General features: G+C 37.5%; 1 protein-coding gene across 4 annotated transcripts in view; it reads left to right on the top strand.

Moving 5' to 3' along the window:
• Positions 1-20,595, top strand: part of COMMD10 (COMM domain containing 10) — a 175,300-nt gene that overhangs the window by 95,078 nt on the left and 59,627 nt on the right. Inside the window, exon 6 of one of the 4 annotated variants that reach the window (XR_013961113.1) lies at positions 17,763-17,840. The exons of the other annotated variants lie outside the window; for them this stretch is intronic. The gene's annotated coding sequence lies outside the window, so the exon portion shown is untranslated. The remainder of the gene's footprint in view (positions 1-17,762; positions 17,841-20,595) is intronic. 4 annotated transcript variants of the gene reach the window in all.

The following is a 20,595-nucleotide window of genomic DNA, read 5'->3' as shown; positions in this document are numbered from 1 at the left end:
AGACATGGACAAAAATGTTTATAGAAATACTATTTATGATGGCCCCAATATAGAAACTATTTAAGTGCCCATGGACAGTAGAATGGATAAATTGTAATATTATCATAAATGAAATAATAAATAGTGAGAATATAAGAACTACAGCTATATTTAACACTGGATGAATCACATAAATATGATGTTGAGTGAAAGATGCCAGAGGCAAAAGAATACTTATGATAATCTTACTTATATAAAGTTCCAATCTCTGATGTTAGATGTCAGGATAGTGTTTACCCTAGAAGGGGCAGGACTAGAAGGGGACATGAGGAGGGACTTTTAGAATGCTCTAATGTTTTGTACTATAAAGAAGATATATTTCATACTTAAAGATATTACAACATGACAATCCTGCTTTAGAAAAACTAACTTAATGAAAGAGCAACAAACTAACATTAGGCTGTTTCAAGTAAATGATGTACAAATAAAATGCTTTGAGTGAGTGGAGAATGGAATCACTAATTCTATTAAGGTGTGGTAGCCTTCTATCTTTTGAGGAGTATTGAGTAAATGTATCCTCAAATCTAAGCCAGTGGTGATAGCTCTGATTGCCTGGAGCTGGGGCTTTATACAAAGTGGGTCTTGCAAGGAGATTGAAGATTAGAAATGAGGTTCCAATGAAGGAGGAGCTAGGGAAAGGGACATTGGTGTGGGGGGTACATGGAGAAAGGAGGGTATAAAGTGGTAGGCCAGGGTGATAGGTCTAATAGAATTTCTGATTTAAAAAAAATGCCACCTGTATATTACTTCAAGTAATTATTCTTGGCATTTTGTTGAAACTAGATAATGAATTCATCACATTTTATGATTCCAGCCATCTTTATTTTAAGAAAACTAACTGGATTTTTAATGGTTTCTTTTAATAGGACAGTGGTATATGTGAGTATAGACATTGAAGTCTATTAGCAAACCCAGGTTAGAAGTTTAATGATTATAGGAATTGAAGAATATTATAAACTAGAGGTCTGGTGCACGAAATTCGTGCACTTGGGGGAGGGGGGGTCCCTCAGCTCGGCCTGCACCCTTTTGCAGTCTGGAAGCCCTCGGGGGATGTCCGACGACTGATGGTGTAGGCCTGCTCCCTGTGGTCTAAGCTGGCAGTCGGACATGCTTAGTGCTGCCGCGGAGGAAGGACAGGCTCCCGCCATCGCTGCTGCGCTTGCCAGCCCTGAGCCCGGCTTCTGACTGAGCAGCACTGCCCCTGTGGGAGCACACTAACCACCAGAGGGCAGCTCCTGTGTTGAGTGTCTGCCCCTGGTGGTCAGTGCGCATCACAGCAAGTAGTTGTTCCACTATTCGGTCATTTTGCATATTAGCCTTTTATTATATAGGAATAGAGGCCCAATGCACGAAAATTCGTGCAAGAGTAGGCCGTCCTTCCCCCGGCTGCTGGCACCAGCTTTCCTCTGGCACCCGGGACTCGGGCTGGCTTCCCTTGGGCTGCCGGCAGGCACCCGGGACCCGGGCTGGCTTTCCTCCGGCCCCGGCTTCATCAGGAAGGACGTCCGGTCTAATTAGCATATTACCCTTTTATTATTATAGATACCTGACACATAACTACTTTTTGAAGAGTGACTGTAATAAAACTTTGGTCATGTGGTTTTTTGGTAGTCAATATTTTCAGAAATAAACTTGGTGCATAATAATATTGAATGTTTTTAGAAAAATGAGTCTGTATCTTTTATCTCTGTGAACTACACAATGGCTAGGAAGTACCTTCTATAAAATAGGGATTTAATATGTTAATAAATGACTATTTATGGAGATAATGTACTTCATTTCTCTTATTAGTTTGTTATCTTTTATAAGCCTGCTTTCCTTTAGAGAATTATCATGATATAACTTGCCAGGGAGCCTTAGTCTATGCAAGCAGTAGACCCTTTTCATTATGAGAAGTTCAAAGACCTGAATATACTAATGATTACCACTAAAGCATGTCTTGATAATTATTCTACTAAATGATGAATTGCAAAGATGCAAAAGTCCAACTGAGATGTGAACGCCAGGCTCCCTCACTAGCTGGGTGATTTGCTAGTTCATATCAGCCTTTCAGCTTTATTTTAGTGTGATTCAAATGTGTGCCTCAGCAAAATAACAAATTATCACAGGCCCTGGACCTGGGGTCACAGTGAAAATATTCACTCAATATTGAGGGTCTAGGAGAAACCAAGATGGCGGCATAGGTAAACACCTAAACTGCTGCTTCGCACAACAATATCAAAACTACAACTAAAAGACAAAACAGACACCATCTAGAACCACAGGAAAGCTGGCTGGGTGGAAATTCTACAACTAGAAGGAAAGAGGAAAGCACATTGAGACTCAGAGGAGCTGCAAAAGGCTGAGGTACGGAGATGCGCGCGCGGAGAGGACGTGTGGCTGTGTGCAAGGGCGGCTGAGTGCGCGGCTGGCTTTCTAAAGCGGGAGGGAGAAGGAAGCTCCCGACTGCACTGAACTCCAGTCCCGGGTGAGACGCTGGGAAACCTCATTTGGGGGGAATCTGGACTGTCAGGAAAAGAGAAAGCACACTGAGACTCAGGAGCTGTGGAAGGCAGAGGTCCAGAGGCGCGCGTGCAGAGAGGACTGACTGCTGAATGCACGGGAGGCTGAGTGCGTGGCTGGCTTTCTAGAGTGGGAGGGAGACGGAAGCTCCTGATTATGCTGAACTCCAGTTCCGGGCAAGTTTCTGGGAACCCCAACTCATTTGGGGAGAAACTGGACTGTCTGGCAGCGGGCGAAACTCGAGGGTGGCTTTCTATCAAAGGTGCTTGCAGCGATTACCACGGGACACTGGGACCCAGGGGCCTCATAGGGCAGGGCTGACGGGAAACCAAGGCTGTCTGCTCCACCCTGAAACTCCGCCCCATCCAAGCTGAGCACAGAGGGTTTGCAATTTTGCAAGTCTTGTCTCATAAGAGTGTCTCCAGCACAGAAGTTCTCCCAGCGTAGACACAGCTGATCCTCACAGCCAATTGGCCTGGAGGTCAATTCCTCCCAGTGATACCAACTACAATCAAGACTTAACTACAACAAGGCTGTGCACCCAGCTCACAAAGGGGTGTACCAAGAGTGTCCACCTCAGGTAACTGGGGAGGCTGAGCCACTGTGCTCTAGAGGACACCTAGCACACAAAGCCACTCTATCAACTCAGGGAAGCAGCCAAAATGCGGAGACAAAGAAACAGATCACAAATGAAAGAAATGGAGGAAAACAAACGACTGGATATAGAGTTCAAAACCACAGTTATAAGGTTTTTCAAGAATTTCCTAGAAAAGGCCGATAAATTTAGTGAGACCCTCGAGGATATGAAAAAGGACCAATTAGAAATTAAACATACACTGACTGAAATAAAAAATATTATACAGAGACCCAACAGCAGACTAGAGGACTGCAAGAATCAAGTCAAAGAGTTGAAATACAAAGAAGCAAAAAACACTCAACCAGAAAAGCAAAAAGAAAAAAGAATCCAAAAAGTTGAAGATAGTGTAAGGAGCCTCTGGGACAACTTCAAGTGTACCAACATCCGAATTATGGGGGTGCCAGAAGAAGAGAGAGAACAAGATACTGAAAACCTATTTGAAGAAATAATGACTGAAAACTTCCCCCACCTGGTGAAAGAAATAGACTTACAAGTCCAGGAAGCGCACAGAACCCCAAACAAAAGGAATCCAAAGAGGACCACACCAAGACACATCATAATTAAAATGCCAAGAGCAAAAGACAAAGAGAGAATATTAAAAGCAGCAAGAGAAAAACAGTTAATTACCTACAAGGGAGTACCCATATGATTGTCAGCTGATTTCTCAACAGAAACTATGCAGGCCAGACAGGAGTGGCAAGAAATATTCAAAGTGATGAATAGCAAGAACCTACAACCAAGATTACTCTACCCAGCAAAGCTATCATTCAGAATTGAAGGTCCGATAAAGAGCTTCACAGATAAGAAAAAGCTAAAGGAGTTCATTACCACCAAACCAGTATTATATGAAATGCTAAAAGGTATTCTTTAAGAGGAAGAAGAAGAAAAAGGTAAAGATAAAAATTATGAACAACAAATACATGTCTATCAATAAGTGAATCTAAAAATCAAGTGAATTAAAAATCTGAGGAACAAAATAAACTGGTGAATATAATAGAATCAGGGGCCTGACAATTCTTGGGGGGAAAGGGGTGTGGGAGGTGCAGGAAGAGACTGGACAAAAAGCGTACACCTATGGATGAGGACAGTGTGGGGGAGGTAAGGGCTGAGGGTGGGGTGGAAACCGAGTGGAGGGGAGCTATGGAGGGAAAAAAGAGGAACAATTGTAATAATCTGAACAATAAAGATTTATTAAATTACGAAAAAAATATTGAGGGTCTACATAAAGATTCTTAACCTGTGTGGGTTCTGTCTTTAGAAGGCTATGAAGCTCCTAAGATTGTCTGCTACATTTTATATGTATGTGCATACACATTTTTTTGTAATGTCTACTCTATACCATTTATGAGCAAAATCAAGTATGTAATCCAAAAAAGGTTAAGGACCAATATATTCATAACCTCCTTAGAAGTCTTTTTACATTTACTAAACATTTGCCATCTTATTTTCTTGATATACAGCATATACCTCTAGAGCAGTGGTTGGCAAACTGTGGCTCGTGAGCCACATGCAGCTCACGAGCCGCGGTTTGCCACTCTGTTGACTAATGAGTTTGCCGACCACTGGGATAGAGGCTTAATCACAAGGAACAACAACAGCCTGTAATTATTGGAATCGAGAGTCTAGGTCAGTGGTCGGTACACTCATTAGTCAACAGAGCGGCAAACCGTGGCTCACGAGCCACATGTGGCTCGCGAGCCACAGTTTGCCGACCACTGCTCTAGAGGAATAAAGATGTCCTGCATGTTTATCAGTCTTATATTTTAATTTTACAGTCTAGAAAATTTGTGGCCTTTTCATAATACAGTGGTATTTTTTATGTGAATTAATATTTTATTGCAGTGCAGTGTCACTGAATGAATGTGATTGATAAAACATGAATGATGCTTTAGATATTTTATTATTTATATACCTGAATTCATTATTAAAGAGGCAAAGAACCAATTTCTCATATTTTACATGCATCTCTTTTCATTTAGTAGAGTATTTTAAAGCAAATTTTGGGTTGAATTTAAAGTTTTCATATTCAGAAAATACCTGCTTTTATGGAAGTACATAACCTTAACTCATTCTGTAGAAATAAGATCTTATCATACAGAAAATAACAGTACAGTACAGACTAAACAGTGGTTATTGTGAGTGTATGTGAATATCCTCTTTGAACTGATAGAATCACACTTTGTCTTTAAAGTTTTAGCTATTGCTTCCTGGATCTTTGTGTTGCCTAAGGAAAGCAAATTTCCTAGAAAGCAGATCCACAGAGAGAATTGAAAATGAGCAAGAGAAGAATTAGAAGAAGTATTTATAATCTAACATTAATATTCTGGGATTAGAAATGAGTAATTTATTCTAAAACTCCAGTACCCACAGTTATTAAATTTACCACCTACATTAATGAATAAATGTGTTGCTATTTTGCCGATTTAGGATTAAATTTTGAAAACAAGAAAAATGTTTGTCACTAAAGAAAGGAAGCACATTGGTTATATTAATAAAGAGACTAGAATTAACAGCCATTTGTTGGGTGTTTACCCTGTTACAGGCACTTTTACATATCACCTCATTTGATTTTTGCAAATGTCTGAGGTAAACAATACTGCCATTTTGATATCCTATATAATAAAGAAGTAATATGCAAATTGACCATCATTCCAACACACAAGATGGCTACCCCATGTAGTCAAAGATTGCCACCTCCATGTGGACACAAGATGGCCAGCAGGGGAGGGCAGTTGGGGGTGACCAGGCCAGCAGGGGAGGGCAGTTAGGGGCGACCAGGCCTACAGAGGAGGGCAGTTGGGAGTGACCAAGCCTGCAGGGGAGGGCAGTTGGGAGGGTCCAGGCCTACAAAGGAGGGCAGTTGGGGGGGACCAGGCCTGCAGGGGAAGGCAGTTGGGAGGGACCAGGCCTGCAGGGAAGGACAGGGGCGACCAGGCCAGCAGGGGAGGGCAGTTAGGGGTGACCAGGCCGGCAGGAGAGGGCAGTTAGGGTTGGCAGGGGAGCAGTTAGGCATTGATCAGGCTGGCAGGGGAGTGGTTATGGGGTGATTAGGCTGGCAGGCAGAAGCAGTTAGGGGCAATCAGGCAGGCAGGCAGGCAAGCAGTTTGGAGCCAGCAGTACTGGATTGGAGAGGGTGCAGGCTGGGCTGAGGGACACCACCCCCCCCCCTGTGCACGAATTTCATGCACCAGGCCTCTAGTGGATACTATAACACAGAGTCCCTTGTTCAAGGTGCTCTTTGGACCTTTAAAAGCAAGCTATAATAGGTCTTCAGTATTTGTTAAATTGAATTGCACTATGAATCTCTGATCCTTTTCTTTTTTTTAGCATTTCCATGTCCCCATAATTTTCCTGTGGTTAAATTATGGCCTCAAGACCCCAGACCTTAATCCATATAACATGGAAATGCAAATATGTGCCACCTTGTTAGCAAGCTTTTATCATAATGTTTAGAAGACATATGATTATATTTTATAATCCTATGAAAAAGTAAGTGAAGTAGATTTCCTAAACCTCTACTTGTGCTTATTAAACAGCAATTATTGGGCTAGAGATTGATTGAAATACAGTCACACACTAGATAACATTGTTTTGGTCAATAACATGGTGGTCACATAAGATTACAATAGAACTAAAAAATTATTTTTGCCTAGTGACATTGTAGCTATCATAATATCATAACTCAACGAGTTACAATTACCTATAGTGTTTAGTACAGTAACATGCTGTACAAGTTTATAGCCTAGGATCAATAGACTATACCATATAGCCTAGGTGTATGGTAGGCTATACAACTAAATTACTGGTGTTTAATTTTGACAAAGTAGAGATAACTGCATCACTTGACCATGAGCCCTGCATAGATTGAAAGTTATATTGCTTTTTGAAAGTATAAGATAGCTCCTATTTTTATAAAATTGTTTTTGAATTAAATTTTTTGTACTTTCAGTTTAGTGATCTATTTTTGAGGTGACCCCACTGATTGTTTTTGGATGTTATGTTTTAGTTCTAGTCACCATTCTTTGTTTAAATGGGTAGTAAGTCAGGAAGAAAATAAGGGTGGTTTGGAGTCCTTGTTTCTTTTCTTTTTTAAAAAAAATAGATTCTTATTGACTTCAGAGAGGAAGGGAGGGATAGAGAGATAGAAACATCAATGATGAGAGAGAATCATTGATAGGCTGCCCCCTGCACACCCCACACTGGGGATCAAGACCACAACCCAGGTATGTGCCCTGACTGAGAATCAAACCATGACCTCCTGGTTCATAGGTCAATGCTCAATCGTTGAGCCATGCTAGCTGGGCCTTTGTTTATTTTCTCAGGTTTTTTTTTTTTTTTTCTTACCAGAGGAAGAATAGATGGTAGATAGATAGATAGATAGATAGATAGATAGATAGATAGATAAATAGGAAAAGAGACAGATAATTCCACCAGAAAAATAAAATAAAACCTATGTGGCAGCTGGTGACCGCATGTATTGATCTGTGCATGTCCTGTAGTGAGCAAGTGGGTGTAGGTACGCCTCGGTGCACCGGCACTGATACTATTTGTGCTATAGTCCAAGTAAAGATGTGATGAAAGGAGGGAAAATGTTAATGCTCCATGCGATATTAAAGAGTAGAGTAGAGGGAGGACACAGAGCACAATTAAGAAGAATTTGTAATGTCTTCCTCTCTAGTCATAGTTAAGTCCAATTTAATCCTGTTACTCTAGTCTCCTGAAAATATTACCAAAGTTGAAAAGCATAAATAGTAAGACACTTCATGTGGATCTTAAGAAAAGTTAGTTTTGACTGTTGGAATTAAATTTTAATAGTTTAATTTGAAAATATACTCATCCTGAAATCTCTTTTTGTAAAAACATAGAAACTTGTAGTAATATGGGTTAGAATTATTTTGGCTAATAATTATGGTTTCTATACCCATTAGGTTATCAAACTCTTACATTCCAAATAATATTAAGTTGACTCATTGACTCATCTAGTTAAATGGAAATGTGCTTTTAGAAGTAGGATAGAACCTATTTGTAGTCACAAACTTCACACAGTGTTTTTTGAGTGAATTTAATATTCTATTCAGGAACATGAGGCTGGACAGAAAGATAATCTTACAATTATCTCAGTTATTGATTTTGACCTTTTGTTCACAAAAAAAACTAGAATTCAAAAGAAAATAACATTTAGACTTTTTTTTACATTATGGTTATTTTAGTTTATTGATATTTGCAGATTGCTCTTGATTAGACTATATAAAATATTTAATAGTATTTTGTGTTATTTTAGTTTTATTTTTCTGTGTTTATTTCTTTCAAGTTGACATCTTTCACATATTTTTGCTGTCCATCTATGCATTGCAAGTCTATACAGGAATCAGATTTATTCTATATCAAGTAATATTTTTCTTAAAAAGATAAAAGACAGGATAAAATATGAGGAAATTAAATCTTAGAACTACTTCAGAAACGTCAGTGGATTTTTACTTATTCAGTGATGAGAGGTGTAATATATATCTGCTAGAGAAAAGTATAAAGCCTGGTGCACTGGGGGGTGGGGGGGGGGGGTCCCTCAGCCCGGCCTGTGCCCACTCGCAGTCTGGGACCTCTTGGGGGATGTCTGTCTGCCTCCTGGTGGACAGTGCATGTCATAGCGACTGGTCATTCCCGTATGGTTGATTTGCATATTACGCTTTTATTATATAGGATATATGCTAGAGAAAAGATTTTTCTTTTTTTTTTAAATGTCACAAATTCATGGATGTACCTAGAGAACATTATGCTAAGTGAAATAAGCCAGTCAGAAAAAGACAAGTACCATATGATTTCACTCATATGTGGAATTTAATGAACTGAACTAACAAGCAGAATAGAGACAGACTCATAGATAGATAGCAGGCAGACAGCTCTGGTGGGAGGACTGGTGTTGGGATAGGGTGGAGGAATTGAGCAAAAAAGAAATAAAAAGAAAACTCATGGACACCAATAAATAGTGTGGTGATTGCAGGGTGGGGGTGGAAGAGGGTATGGAGGGATAAATGGTGATAGGAAAATAAAGAAAAAAAGTCAAAAATTAATTTTTTAGCCATAATGTGAAGATATTCAGTCTTTCAAAGGCAAAAACAAAAAGAAACTTAAGAAAAATCACTTTTTCTCAAAACATGGACATTTTTGATGCAGATATGTGAACTACTGCCACATTCTCCTTAAAATGTCAGATTCACCCAGAGAATTGTTAGCTGGGTGTTTCACGTCACTCCTATGCAAGGCACATTCTTCTCTGCAGTATCAGACTTAAGTCTTCATTCAGTTCTTGGGAAAACAAAAGTAACAGGACGTTTCACAGCAATCGGGGCAGACAAAATGACAGCATAACTTCCTGCTCTTTAATTAGAGAAAAGATTTTTCACTGCACTGTAATACATGCGGCAAGAAATAATAAGTATGTTTATTCATATTTTAACTGAACATCATTTATTCAACAAATATTTATTGAGTTTCAAACTAGGTGCTCCAGGAATATAGTACTTGCAAACATATTGTTGAATCAGACATTACATTTATAATTAGAAATTTTAGGAATTCTAGGAAGGGGAAGCTCATGGTGTATTCAGAGCACAGTTCAGGGAGCTTTAGCCTATTCCAGGGGACCTTAGGAAAGATCTAATCTGAGACATGAGCAGAAATGTAAGACTGGTCAGAGCCAGAGAGAAGCCATGTTATTTTTGAATAGTATGTTCAAAAAACCTGACGAGACTATAACATATTGTGGGGATCTCTGAAAGATGTTCATAATCATTGGAATGGAGGCAGTGAGGTGAGGTGAAGCCAGACTGGAATGATTTAAAAGGCAACACTTGAAATAATCTGGTTAAAATAAGGTAGTCATATATCCTTAAGAATGAAGGTATTCTAATTGGTGCTCCTTGACTAACTGCTTAAAAGCATTTTTATGTTTCTAAGTGCTGAATTTATTTTACATATTTTTTTAAAAGGAAATCATTGAAGCAACGTTACAAGTCCATGTAAATGGTTTTACCTATTACTCTCTTCTTTTGTAGTATATTTTTAAGAACAAAGCATTTTAAACTTCAATTTCCAGGTCTGTTCACTTTATTATGATAGTTTCTGTTCTCTAAGATAGTTTGGAAGTTTAACTCAATTCTTTTTTGTAAGTTGAACCAATATGTTTTCATTGAGAAATAGTTCATAAATCATGATGCTCAAATAGATGACTTTGTTAGGGAAATCGCTTTATGTTTGTTCATTAGGATTAGGAAATCTACATGTAGGGGGGAACCATCTCTGTTTTCACTCATCATTGTATCTCCAATGCCCAGCTAATGCCTGATATATAATTGATGTTCTATAAATATTTGTTGATTGAATTAACACTAAATTTTATTTTTTAAGTCCTATTGCATATTTGGTAATTCCATGGTCTATGATAAAATCTAGGGCTAAGGTGAATAAGTATTACAGTATGATTTGAGTAATCTTTTAAATTTAAATATAGAATAGATGAGAATATTATTTTAACATTTTATATATCAATTAAGAATCTATATGCAAGTCCTGCCGGAGTTTCTTAGTTATTTGGGCGTCATCCTGTGCACAGGAAGGTTGCAGGTTCAATTCCCAGTCAGGGCACATACCTGGGTTGCAGGTTCAGTTTCCAGTCAGGGTGCGTAAGGATTCACATGGATCTCTCTCTGTCTCTCTGTCTCTCTGTCTCTCTGTTTCTCTCTTCCTTCCTCCCCATCCCCACTTCCCTCCCTCTCTCCCTCTAAGCACATCCTTGAGTGAGGATTAAAAAAACAAGAAATCTATATGTGAATCTTCAGTTTATGAGACTCTTTTGAAATTAGTATGAGTTTGATATTAAGGAGACATGTACTGAAGAATAAAAAGAATAAGAATTGGATTGTTCATGAAGTTTTATACTTATATTGGGAATCAGATAAAGCAGTTATATGCTGAATCATGTATTATATGGTCTTTTGTGTTTGAACTCTTTTACTTAGCATACTATTTTTGAGGTTCCTTAATGTTGTAGAATATATCAATGGTTGGTTACTTTTTATTGTTTAATAATATTCTATTATATAAGTATATCCTATTTTGTTTATTCATTTAACAATGGGGGGGCATTCAGATTTTTTTTCCAGTCTAATACTGTAACATTCATGCACAAGTCCTTGTATGGGCACATGTTTTCATTTATCTTATGGTAACACATAGGAGTAGAATTGGTGGGACATATGGTAAATTTATTTTTAACTTTTTAAGAAATTGCTGGTCTCTTTCAGTGTGGCTATGCCATTTTACCTTCCCTCCAGCAAAGTAGGAAAGTAGGTTTTTCTTCCTCAGTAACACTTGATATTATCAGTTTTTAAGAATATATCCATTCTAATAGATGTGTGTGGTATCTTACTATGGTTCTAGATTTTCATTTCCTTAAAAACTAATGATATTGGGTGTATTTTCATGTGATTAGTCCTCTTATATCTTCTGTGGTGAAATCAGATTTGCAAATGTTTTCTCCGAAACAGTGGCATATCTTTATTTTCTTATGCTGTCTTCAAGAATAGAAGATTTAATTTTTATGGTCCAGTTGATCAAATTTTTCTTTTATAGATTATGCTTTTGGTGTCATATATAGGAAATCTTTGCTAGCCCAAGATTTTTTCCTTTATTTTCTTCCAGAAGTTTTATAATTTTATAGAGGAAATATTAGTCTTTCAACACGTGGTACTGGGCAATTGGATAGCCATATGGGCTTTTCTTTCTTCCATATAATTCCATAGTGGCATCTTTGTCTAAAATTAATTTTTCATAAATGGAAAGATTTATTTTTGGGGTTTCTATTCTGCTACATTGATATGTATGGCCATTTTTAGACCAATACTACACTGTCTTGATTATCACACCTTTATAGTAGGGTTTTTAACTTGAGTTTTATAATTTCTTCTACCTTTCTCTTTGTCAAAATTATTTTGCCTACTTTACATTGTTAGCATTAGTATAAAAATTAGGATTAGCTTGTCAATTTCCACAAAATACTGGGATTTTAATGCAAATTACATTTTATTTTTAGATGAAGTTGGGAAATTTTTCATCTTAATAATAGTCAAACAGTTTATAAACATGGAATGAGGCACCATTTGCTTATATTTTCTTTAAATTCTCTTAGTGATATTTGGTAGTTTTCAGTAAATAGGTTTTGTACTTTGTTGCTAAGGATTTTATTATTTTTAAAGCTTTTATGAGTAGAATTATTTTCTTAATTTCACTTTCAAATTGTTGGTAGTAACCTTTAATTTTACTAAATATATTTATTAGTTTTAGTAGTTTTTCTTTTAATTTCTTACAAGTTTTTGTATACAGTATCATGTTGTCTAAGAATATATTTTACTTCTATATTTCAAATATGTTTGTTTTTCATTGTTTTTGATTCCTTATTATACACTAGAGGCCCAGTGCATGAATTCGTGCACCAGGAGGTCCCTCAACCTGGCCTGTGGGATCAGGCTGAAATAGGCTCTCTTCAAGGGACCCCACCGGTGCATGATCAGGGCCAGGGAAGGACGCAGGAGGTTGGCCAGCTGGGAAGGGACCGCAAGAGGGCTCCAGGGCATGTCTGGCCCGTCTTGCTCAGTCCTGATTGGCTGGACCCCAGCAGCAAGCTAATCTACCAGTCGGAGTGTCTATCCCCTTGTGGTCAGTGCACATTATAGTGACTGGTCGACCAGTCAACTCTCTGCCCCCTGGTCGTCAGTGCACGTCATAGTCAGTGGTTGAGCGGCCTTAGCATATCATTAGCATATTATGCTTTGATTGGTTAAATGGACGACCGGACACTTAGCATATTAGGCTTTATTACATAGGATTTTAGAATTACCCATACAATGTTGAATAGAAGTGATTGGAAGATACATTCTTTCCTTGTTCCCAAACTTAGTATACCTACACAAACCTATATAGTATAGCCAACTACTGAATTACATGTGCTATACTTTTATATGACTGGTAGTGCAATAGGTTTGTTACCACCAACACATGAGAAATGCATTGCACTACAATGTCAGTAGGCAATAGAAAAATTTCAGCTCCATTATAATCTTATTAGAGGCCCAGTGCACGAAATTTGTGCACGGGGTGTGGGGGTAACCCTCAGCCCAGCCTGCACCCTCTCCAATCTGGGACCCCTTGAGGGATGTCTTACTGGGATCGGGCCTAAACGGGCAATCAGACATCCCTCTTACAATCCAGGACTGCTGGCTCCCAACTGCACGCCTGCCTGCCTTCCTGATTGCCCCTAACCGCTTCTGCCTGCCAGCCTGGTCACCCCTAACTGCCCTCCCCTGCAGGCTTGATCACCCCCAACTGCCCTCCCTTGCAGGCCTGGTTCCTCCCAACTGCCCTCCCCTGCTGGCCTGATCGCCCACAACTGCCCTCCCTTGCAGACCTCGTCCCTCCCAACTGCCCTCCCCTGCTGGCCATCTTGTGTCCACATGGGGGCAGGATCTTTGACCACATAGGGGCAGCCATCTTGTGTGTTGGAGTGACAGTCAATTTGCATATTACTCTTTTATTAGATAGGATAGAGGCCTGGTGCATGGGTGGGGGCCAGCTGGTTTGCCCTAAAGGGTGTCCTGGATCAGGCTGGGGGTTCCCTTGGGGTGTGGGGCGGCCTGGGTGAGGGGCCTGTGGTGGTTTGCAGGCCGGCCACGCCCCTGGCGACCCAAGCAGAGGCCCTGGTATCTGGGATTTATTTATCTTCTATAATTGAAACTTTGTAGCCTTGAGTGGAGACCTGGGCCCGCCAGGGTGTGCAGAAAGCTTGGCTTCCTCCATCACTGGGGGCAACTCAAGCCTCCTGCTCTCTTCAGCTCTGTGACTGCCACCATTTTTGTTGGAATTTATTTATCTTCTATAATTGAAACTTTGTAGCCTTGAGTGGAGGCCTGGGCCCGCCAGGGTGTGTGGAAAGCTTGGCTTCCTCCATTGCCAGGGAAACCCAAGCCTCCTGCTTGCTCTGTGGCTGCAGCCATCTTTGTTGGGATTAATTTGCATACTCACTCCTGATTGGCTGGTGGGCATGGCTTGTGGGTGTAGCAGAGTGATGGTTAATTTGCATATTACTCTTGTATTAGATAGGATGTGACCACCATAGTATATGCGGTCCATTGTTGACTGAAATGTATGGCACATGTCTGTATGTCTTTTGGAAATTCTCTTTTATTACTACTTAGTTTATTAGGTGTTTTCTTTTTAGTGATGCTCTGTTTGCTATTACACCAAACAATTATTCAAAAGTTAGAGTTATGGTATAATCACTATTATATTACCCTATGTTAGTAATTAAAGTTTTTATAGACTTTACTTTTAGAGCAATTTTAGGCTTCCAGAAAAATTGAACAGAAAGTACAGAGTTCCCATCTATCCCTTCTCACCCTGCTTAGTTTCTCCTACTATTCACATTATACTTTAGTGTGGTATATTTGTTACAATAGATGGACTGATGTTAATACATCATCATCATCATCATCATCATCATTATTATATTATTATTATTATTATTAACATAAAGTTCATATAGTTGTATAACTCTTGCCTTAAATAATCTTTTTTTTTTTTAATTAGGAGAAGAAAGGAGAATTTTGTATACTCTTTATATTATGTTTATATTTACTCATCCTTCTTTTCTGTAGACCTTAGTTGTCATCTAGTATCATTCAGACTGAAGAATTTGTTAGCATTTTTTATTATTCAAGTCAGCTGGCAACAGTTTCTCTTATTTTTGTTATCTGAGTGTGTCCTTATTTTACTTTTATTATTGAGGGATGAACTTCCTGGAAATAGAATTCTTGGTTTCTGTACTTTAAGTCTGTTGTTTCAATTTCTCTGGCTCCCTTAGCTTCTGAAAAGAGTTTGGCTGTCAGTCTTCATTTTCCCCTTTATGGAATTTTCCTGGTCTCTTTCAAGATTAGTTTTCTATCTTTGGCTTTCAGGAGTTTAACTGTGTTGTTTCTAGCATAAATTTTCCTAGTATCTATCCTGCTTAGATATCACTGAATTTCTTGGGTCTTAACCTATTATTTTGCATCAAATTTGGGAATTTATTAGCCATTATATTTATGAGTATTTTAAATTTCCCTTTATCACTTGTTCTGCTAGGATTCCATTTATACTTATGTTGGATTAGTTCATACTGTCTTACAGGTCTCTGGTGTTATAATCATTTTTTTTCAGTCTTTTCTTCTCTTTCACCTTTGGATTGGGCAATTCCTATTAATTCAACTTCAAATTTACTGATTCTTCCCCTGCTAACTCCAATTTATTATTGTGTTCATTTGGTAAATGTTTTGTTTCAGTTATTGTATTTTTCAGATCTAGAGTCTCCTATTTTTTTTTTTAGCTTCCCTTTTTCTCTTGAGATTTTTTTTGTATATTCATTCACTGATAATGTTTTCCTTAAATATTTCTAGACATGCAAAGAAATGGAAAATGTTACTTATACTTAAACTCAGAGTCACTTTAACATGCAGGGTGAGGCAAAAGTAGGTTTACAGATGTTCATATGGAAAATAATACAGTAACTAATAATACAAGAATAAACTGTGTTTTGTGTACTCACAACTATAAACCTACATTTGCCTCACCCTGCATGTTGAAGTGACTCTGAGTTTTGTTATATGCTTTTGAGGACCTTGGTTTTTTTGATCTGGTAGTCAGTTAACTTGCTTGAATTGAAATTGCAAATGTCTCTGCACAGTGTACAGATTATAGCTTCTCATTGCCCATATTTTTTATGAATTTAGCCTGAACAGCTATAGGTCTCCCCTTGTGCCTGCAAAATTTGGTTGTTAGCTCAAGGATTTAGCCTCTCTCTTTCTATTGTTTCTTTGCCTCTATGGATTCCCTCCTAGTTGATGGTAACTGTGCTGGCTTTGGGCTCTATACTTTGACAGTGAAGCCTGTCCAGGTTCATCTTTCTCCTACACAAGGTGCAGATGGCTGATGAGTTGACTCAGTTCTATTATTAATCAAGTGAGGTTAATAATAGCAGCATCTACCTTCTAACACTCTAGTGAGAATTCATTGAGTTAATGAATAATTAAGTGTTTTTTACAGTAGCTGGCATTAGGCAAATATCATTTGTTGTGATTGTCATCATCTTGTTAAGAAAACCTCCATCTTCACCCCAGACAACACCATTAAGAATGTCATAAAAAGGGTCATAGAGTAGAAGACTGCTTTTCTCAGTAATCTGGATTAAGTCTAATATAGGAACTATATTCTTCCCCTTACCTCCACTCTCTTCTAAATCATTCTCTTTACCTCATTATGTCTGTCAGAATAAACATTCTCAGACAATCAAGACACAAATTGTGCCTAACCTGAGTTTCTCCATACCTCGCCATTCTGGGGGATCATATGTAGTCACATTAACAGTAGTAACTCAATTATATTTGTTCATGCCCTTCCTGTATAGTGCAAGGCTTCCACCTCCCCTGTACAATATACCCCATTTATTTTTATATGCATGCTATTTCACCAGTGCACACAGGCCCCACATGTTCCTTGACTTGTCTTCTCATGCATTCAGCATGAGGGCCGACCCTCACCACTGCCTCTGTAATCTATGTCCTGTATAGCTCTTTCCTTATTAGAGACACTGTCTTTTGGTGCTCTCACATGCAGATTTGGAGCTTTCAATATTGCATGGCATTCGCTTTGGTCATCATTGCTATGGTTGTACATCATGACTCACATGATGAAAACAAATTGTCTCCTTTCCATAGGCCCAGGGTTAGTCTTTACTCTCCTTCTACTCACCCTCTACATCCTGCCACAGACATCCTGGTACCTCTGAATTCAGAGTAACTTCAGCAGCACTTAAATCCATATTTATTCTTAAAAATAGTAATTATGATTTATTATAACCCCTAATATGCTATTACAGGTTTTACATATAAGCAAATTGCTGATCTTGATAGTTTAAAGCATTAAACACTCTTTTTTCAGAACTCTCTAACTTCACTTTCATTTCTTTCTACTTTTCATTATTTCCTTGTCCCAGGCCCAAGGTGCTCTGTATACTGTACCTGAGTCTCACTCTCTTTGCTTTCCTGATTCATAAGAGTGGTAAACTGGACCCGTTTCTATTGGTACTACAGGCTCACTGTCCTTGGCATAAGTTTGAGTTGATCACTTTAAAAAATATCACTACTTGAGTACTGGATTCTGCCTGTTGAGAGAAATTCTTTCTCTTTACTTCTCTTTATTTCAGGACCCTGAGCCTCTTACCTAGTATTTTCCTTGATGGAGCCTTAGATTTTCAATCAACATGTCTTGGATTCATTTGAGAAGACATTTTTATTGCTACCAATAATTTCAGTAACTTTCTGGTAAATTCTCCATCAGTTCATTTTTAGGTATTTTTCTTCTATCTTACACTATCTTGAAAGATCCTTTATTTTATATCTTTAATCTACCTGTAAAATTTTTTTAATTTAATTCACACTTCCTGATCATTTAACATGGAATAGTATTATCTTTGAAATTCCACTTTTATGTTTTGTCTCAGATGCCTTCCAGGTGCCAGTCCACTACTACCTGTGAGGAGTAGAGAACATGGACAGAAATACTGAGACCACCAATTTAGGTGATTTCTTTCCTATTATCTTCATTTCCCAACATATCAACTTCAGGATATTTTCTTTAGCTTGTGTTTAGTTTTCTTACTTGATTGGTGAAGCCTAGCATTCACAGCTTTTCAGTTTCTCAGTTTAGAAGCAAGGAATTTTTAAAAAGTCACTATCGATGCCTTTTATCATGAAAAAGACAAGTAGAAGGAATTAATCTCTCTCACCCAGGGATGTCAGCATGTGTATACCAGTGGGAACCAGACAGCATGTCTCGGTAAAATCACTTATCAGAGTGCAGCTACTTTTTCACTATGATAATTATAGCTGAACTGGGTCATGTTATAAATGTCAACAAGGCAAAAGAGGGAATAAAATGTCATCAGAATAATGCACATATGCTTACATTTCAATGGAGCTTAAAATTTTTTATAGGGATCAGGATTAGCAGGTGTGTTTTTTCATTGTAGTGATAAATGTGAATACAGTTACTGTCATTATAACTTTCTTAGGTGTTCATTTTGGCCTTTTCCCTGCTTTTCGTAAATTAGAAACAAATTTTCAATTTTGCCATTGGAGGTTGGTACAAATAAGAGTTTTTCAGCCAAAAGATAACAGCCATTGTAGTGGTTTGATTTTAAAATACACTTCTAATTCACCTTTAAAACATGAGGTTAGGAGAAATGAAAAAAGTGTAGTGTGAACCACAAAACCACAATTTTGATAGTAACATCATTCATATTTTCGGCCAAGTTATAAAATTAAAAAATTTTTTCATTATTTTTTATTTTGCACGACACAAAGTTTTAATTTTAATTCATATAGCAAAGTAATTAAAGAAAGAAAAATCATTTATTATGTTCATATAATAATTTTTACATCAAGAAAAAGAAATAAAGATATAAAATGTGTAATAAAATAGATTTATCAAAGAACCTTTGATAAGTCATTGCCTTTTTTTTCTTCAAAGTTTCAATGAAAACTGAAGAGATAATATAGTCCTGCTATGATTTTAAATAAATGTCTTAATGGTTGCATGTGTTGTGGTTTTTCATGAATTTCTGTTGTAAATGACAATTTAGTCAGAATTCTGATCCTTTTCCTTTCAAGCTTATTAAAATAGGACCTTTTAGGATCACTGTGACTCTCTATTAGTTTCATGTTATAACTTAGCCCTGATTAAGGAAGTTTTAACTACATCTTAATTCAGTTCAATATTTCTGTATTGAAAAAGAAAAAAAAATTTCATTAAATAAGCATTGAGACATAGTTTTATAATTGGAAAATTAACTTATTATGATAATTATATTTTTTATTTTGACTCCCAGCTTGTGATAGGATTAAGATAGGTTATTTTATCTTCTTATAAAGTAGTGTAAAATAAATATCTGCCTATAGACATTACAATTTAAAGTAGAGGAATTTCACTTTAGAAGAAATTAATTTGCCTTCACATTTGGGCATATTAATGCCAATATATAGAGAACATTTACAACTTATCTACTTTAAAAGTAATTAATTTTGACTCCAGGGCTGGCAACCGAGGTACATGCCCTTGACCGGAATCGAATCTGGGACCCTTCATTCAGTCTGCAGGCCGACGCTCTATCCACTGAGCCAAACTGGCTAGATAATCTTTCTTTTTTTAAATTATATTGAATGTATTGGGGTGACATTGATTAATAAATTAATAGGTTTCTGTAACTAAAAATGTAATTATTTTTAGTATTTCCCATTTTGATATTTTTTAAAATTTTCACTTATAGAATGAAAGATTCAGGCAGTGAACTTATATTTAAGATTGATCATTTGTTTTGGGTCAAGTGCAGATAAAAATGACTAAGTCTGATATAGGTATTTTGGGTTCAATCTCTAGGTGACAGATATTTGTATATAATAAAACTTACCACTTGAACTGGCATTGGGGCATTGTGATTATTGTTGATAATCCTAGCAGGAGCAGCATTGAATCAATATAAAGATTTGCCTTCTTCTAGCAATGTGGTCACAGAAGCAGGATGAAGTATAAAAGCTGACAGTGCTACTACAGCATTAAATCTATTCAACTGTACTTCAGAGAAAAGAAATGGCAATGACTAAGGGTACTGTTCAATTCAGTACGCACTTATTGAGCAGATCTATAATCCAACATTGTGTTAGCTGCTAATGATGAAAGGGATAAGACAATATGATTTGCCCTACAGAAGCTTATCATCTAATTGAGGAGGCAAATGATTCATATGTGAAACAACTGGAAAACAAAATATGACAATATATAATCAAGTATGGGTTTGTTTTGCAACAAAATATAAGCACAGTTATTTGTCCAGCAAGTGAAAAGACATATGTGTATGATGTAAAATTCTGTGTGGTGACATAAAGTAACATTCTGTGTGGGTTAGTCAAGATTTGGGGTTATTTAAAATGAAAAAGCACACAAAGTAATTTAAAAGGTATTTATTTGAAATATCCTTTAGCCTATCCTAAACCCAATTAAATACATGATCACTTCAATATCCGATACACCAAGTTAATTCAAGAATACCTTTATGGCTCAGTCCATTGTGTATATATTTTATTAAATTTTATCCAGTATTCTTTCCTTACCTCTGATATCCTAGAGTCATTAACTGGATTTCGCAGACAGTCTCCAATGTATTTTAAATACAGTTTGTTTTTCCCATGTCTAGGTATTCTGAACTACATTTATTAGAAAGTGGGTTTCAAAGAGCATAGGTGTCTACTTAGCTTTGTGAGAGGAGGCCATGCAGTACA

The sequence above is a fragment of the Plecotus auritus genome, assembly GCF_963455305.1.
Source record: "Plecotus auritus genome assembly, chromosome: 7".
Taxonomy (NCBI): domain Eukaryota; kingdom Metazoa; phylum Chordata; class Mammalia; order Chiroptera; family Vespertilionidae; genus Plecotus; species Plecotus auritus.
Note: the sequence above shows the minus strand (reverse complement) of the source record. Positions and strands in the feature narration are given on the sequence as shown.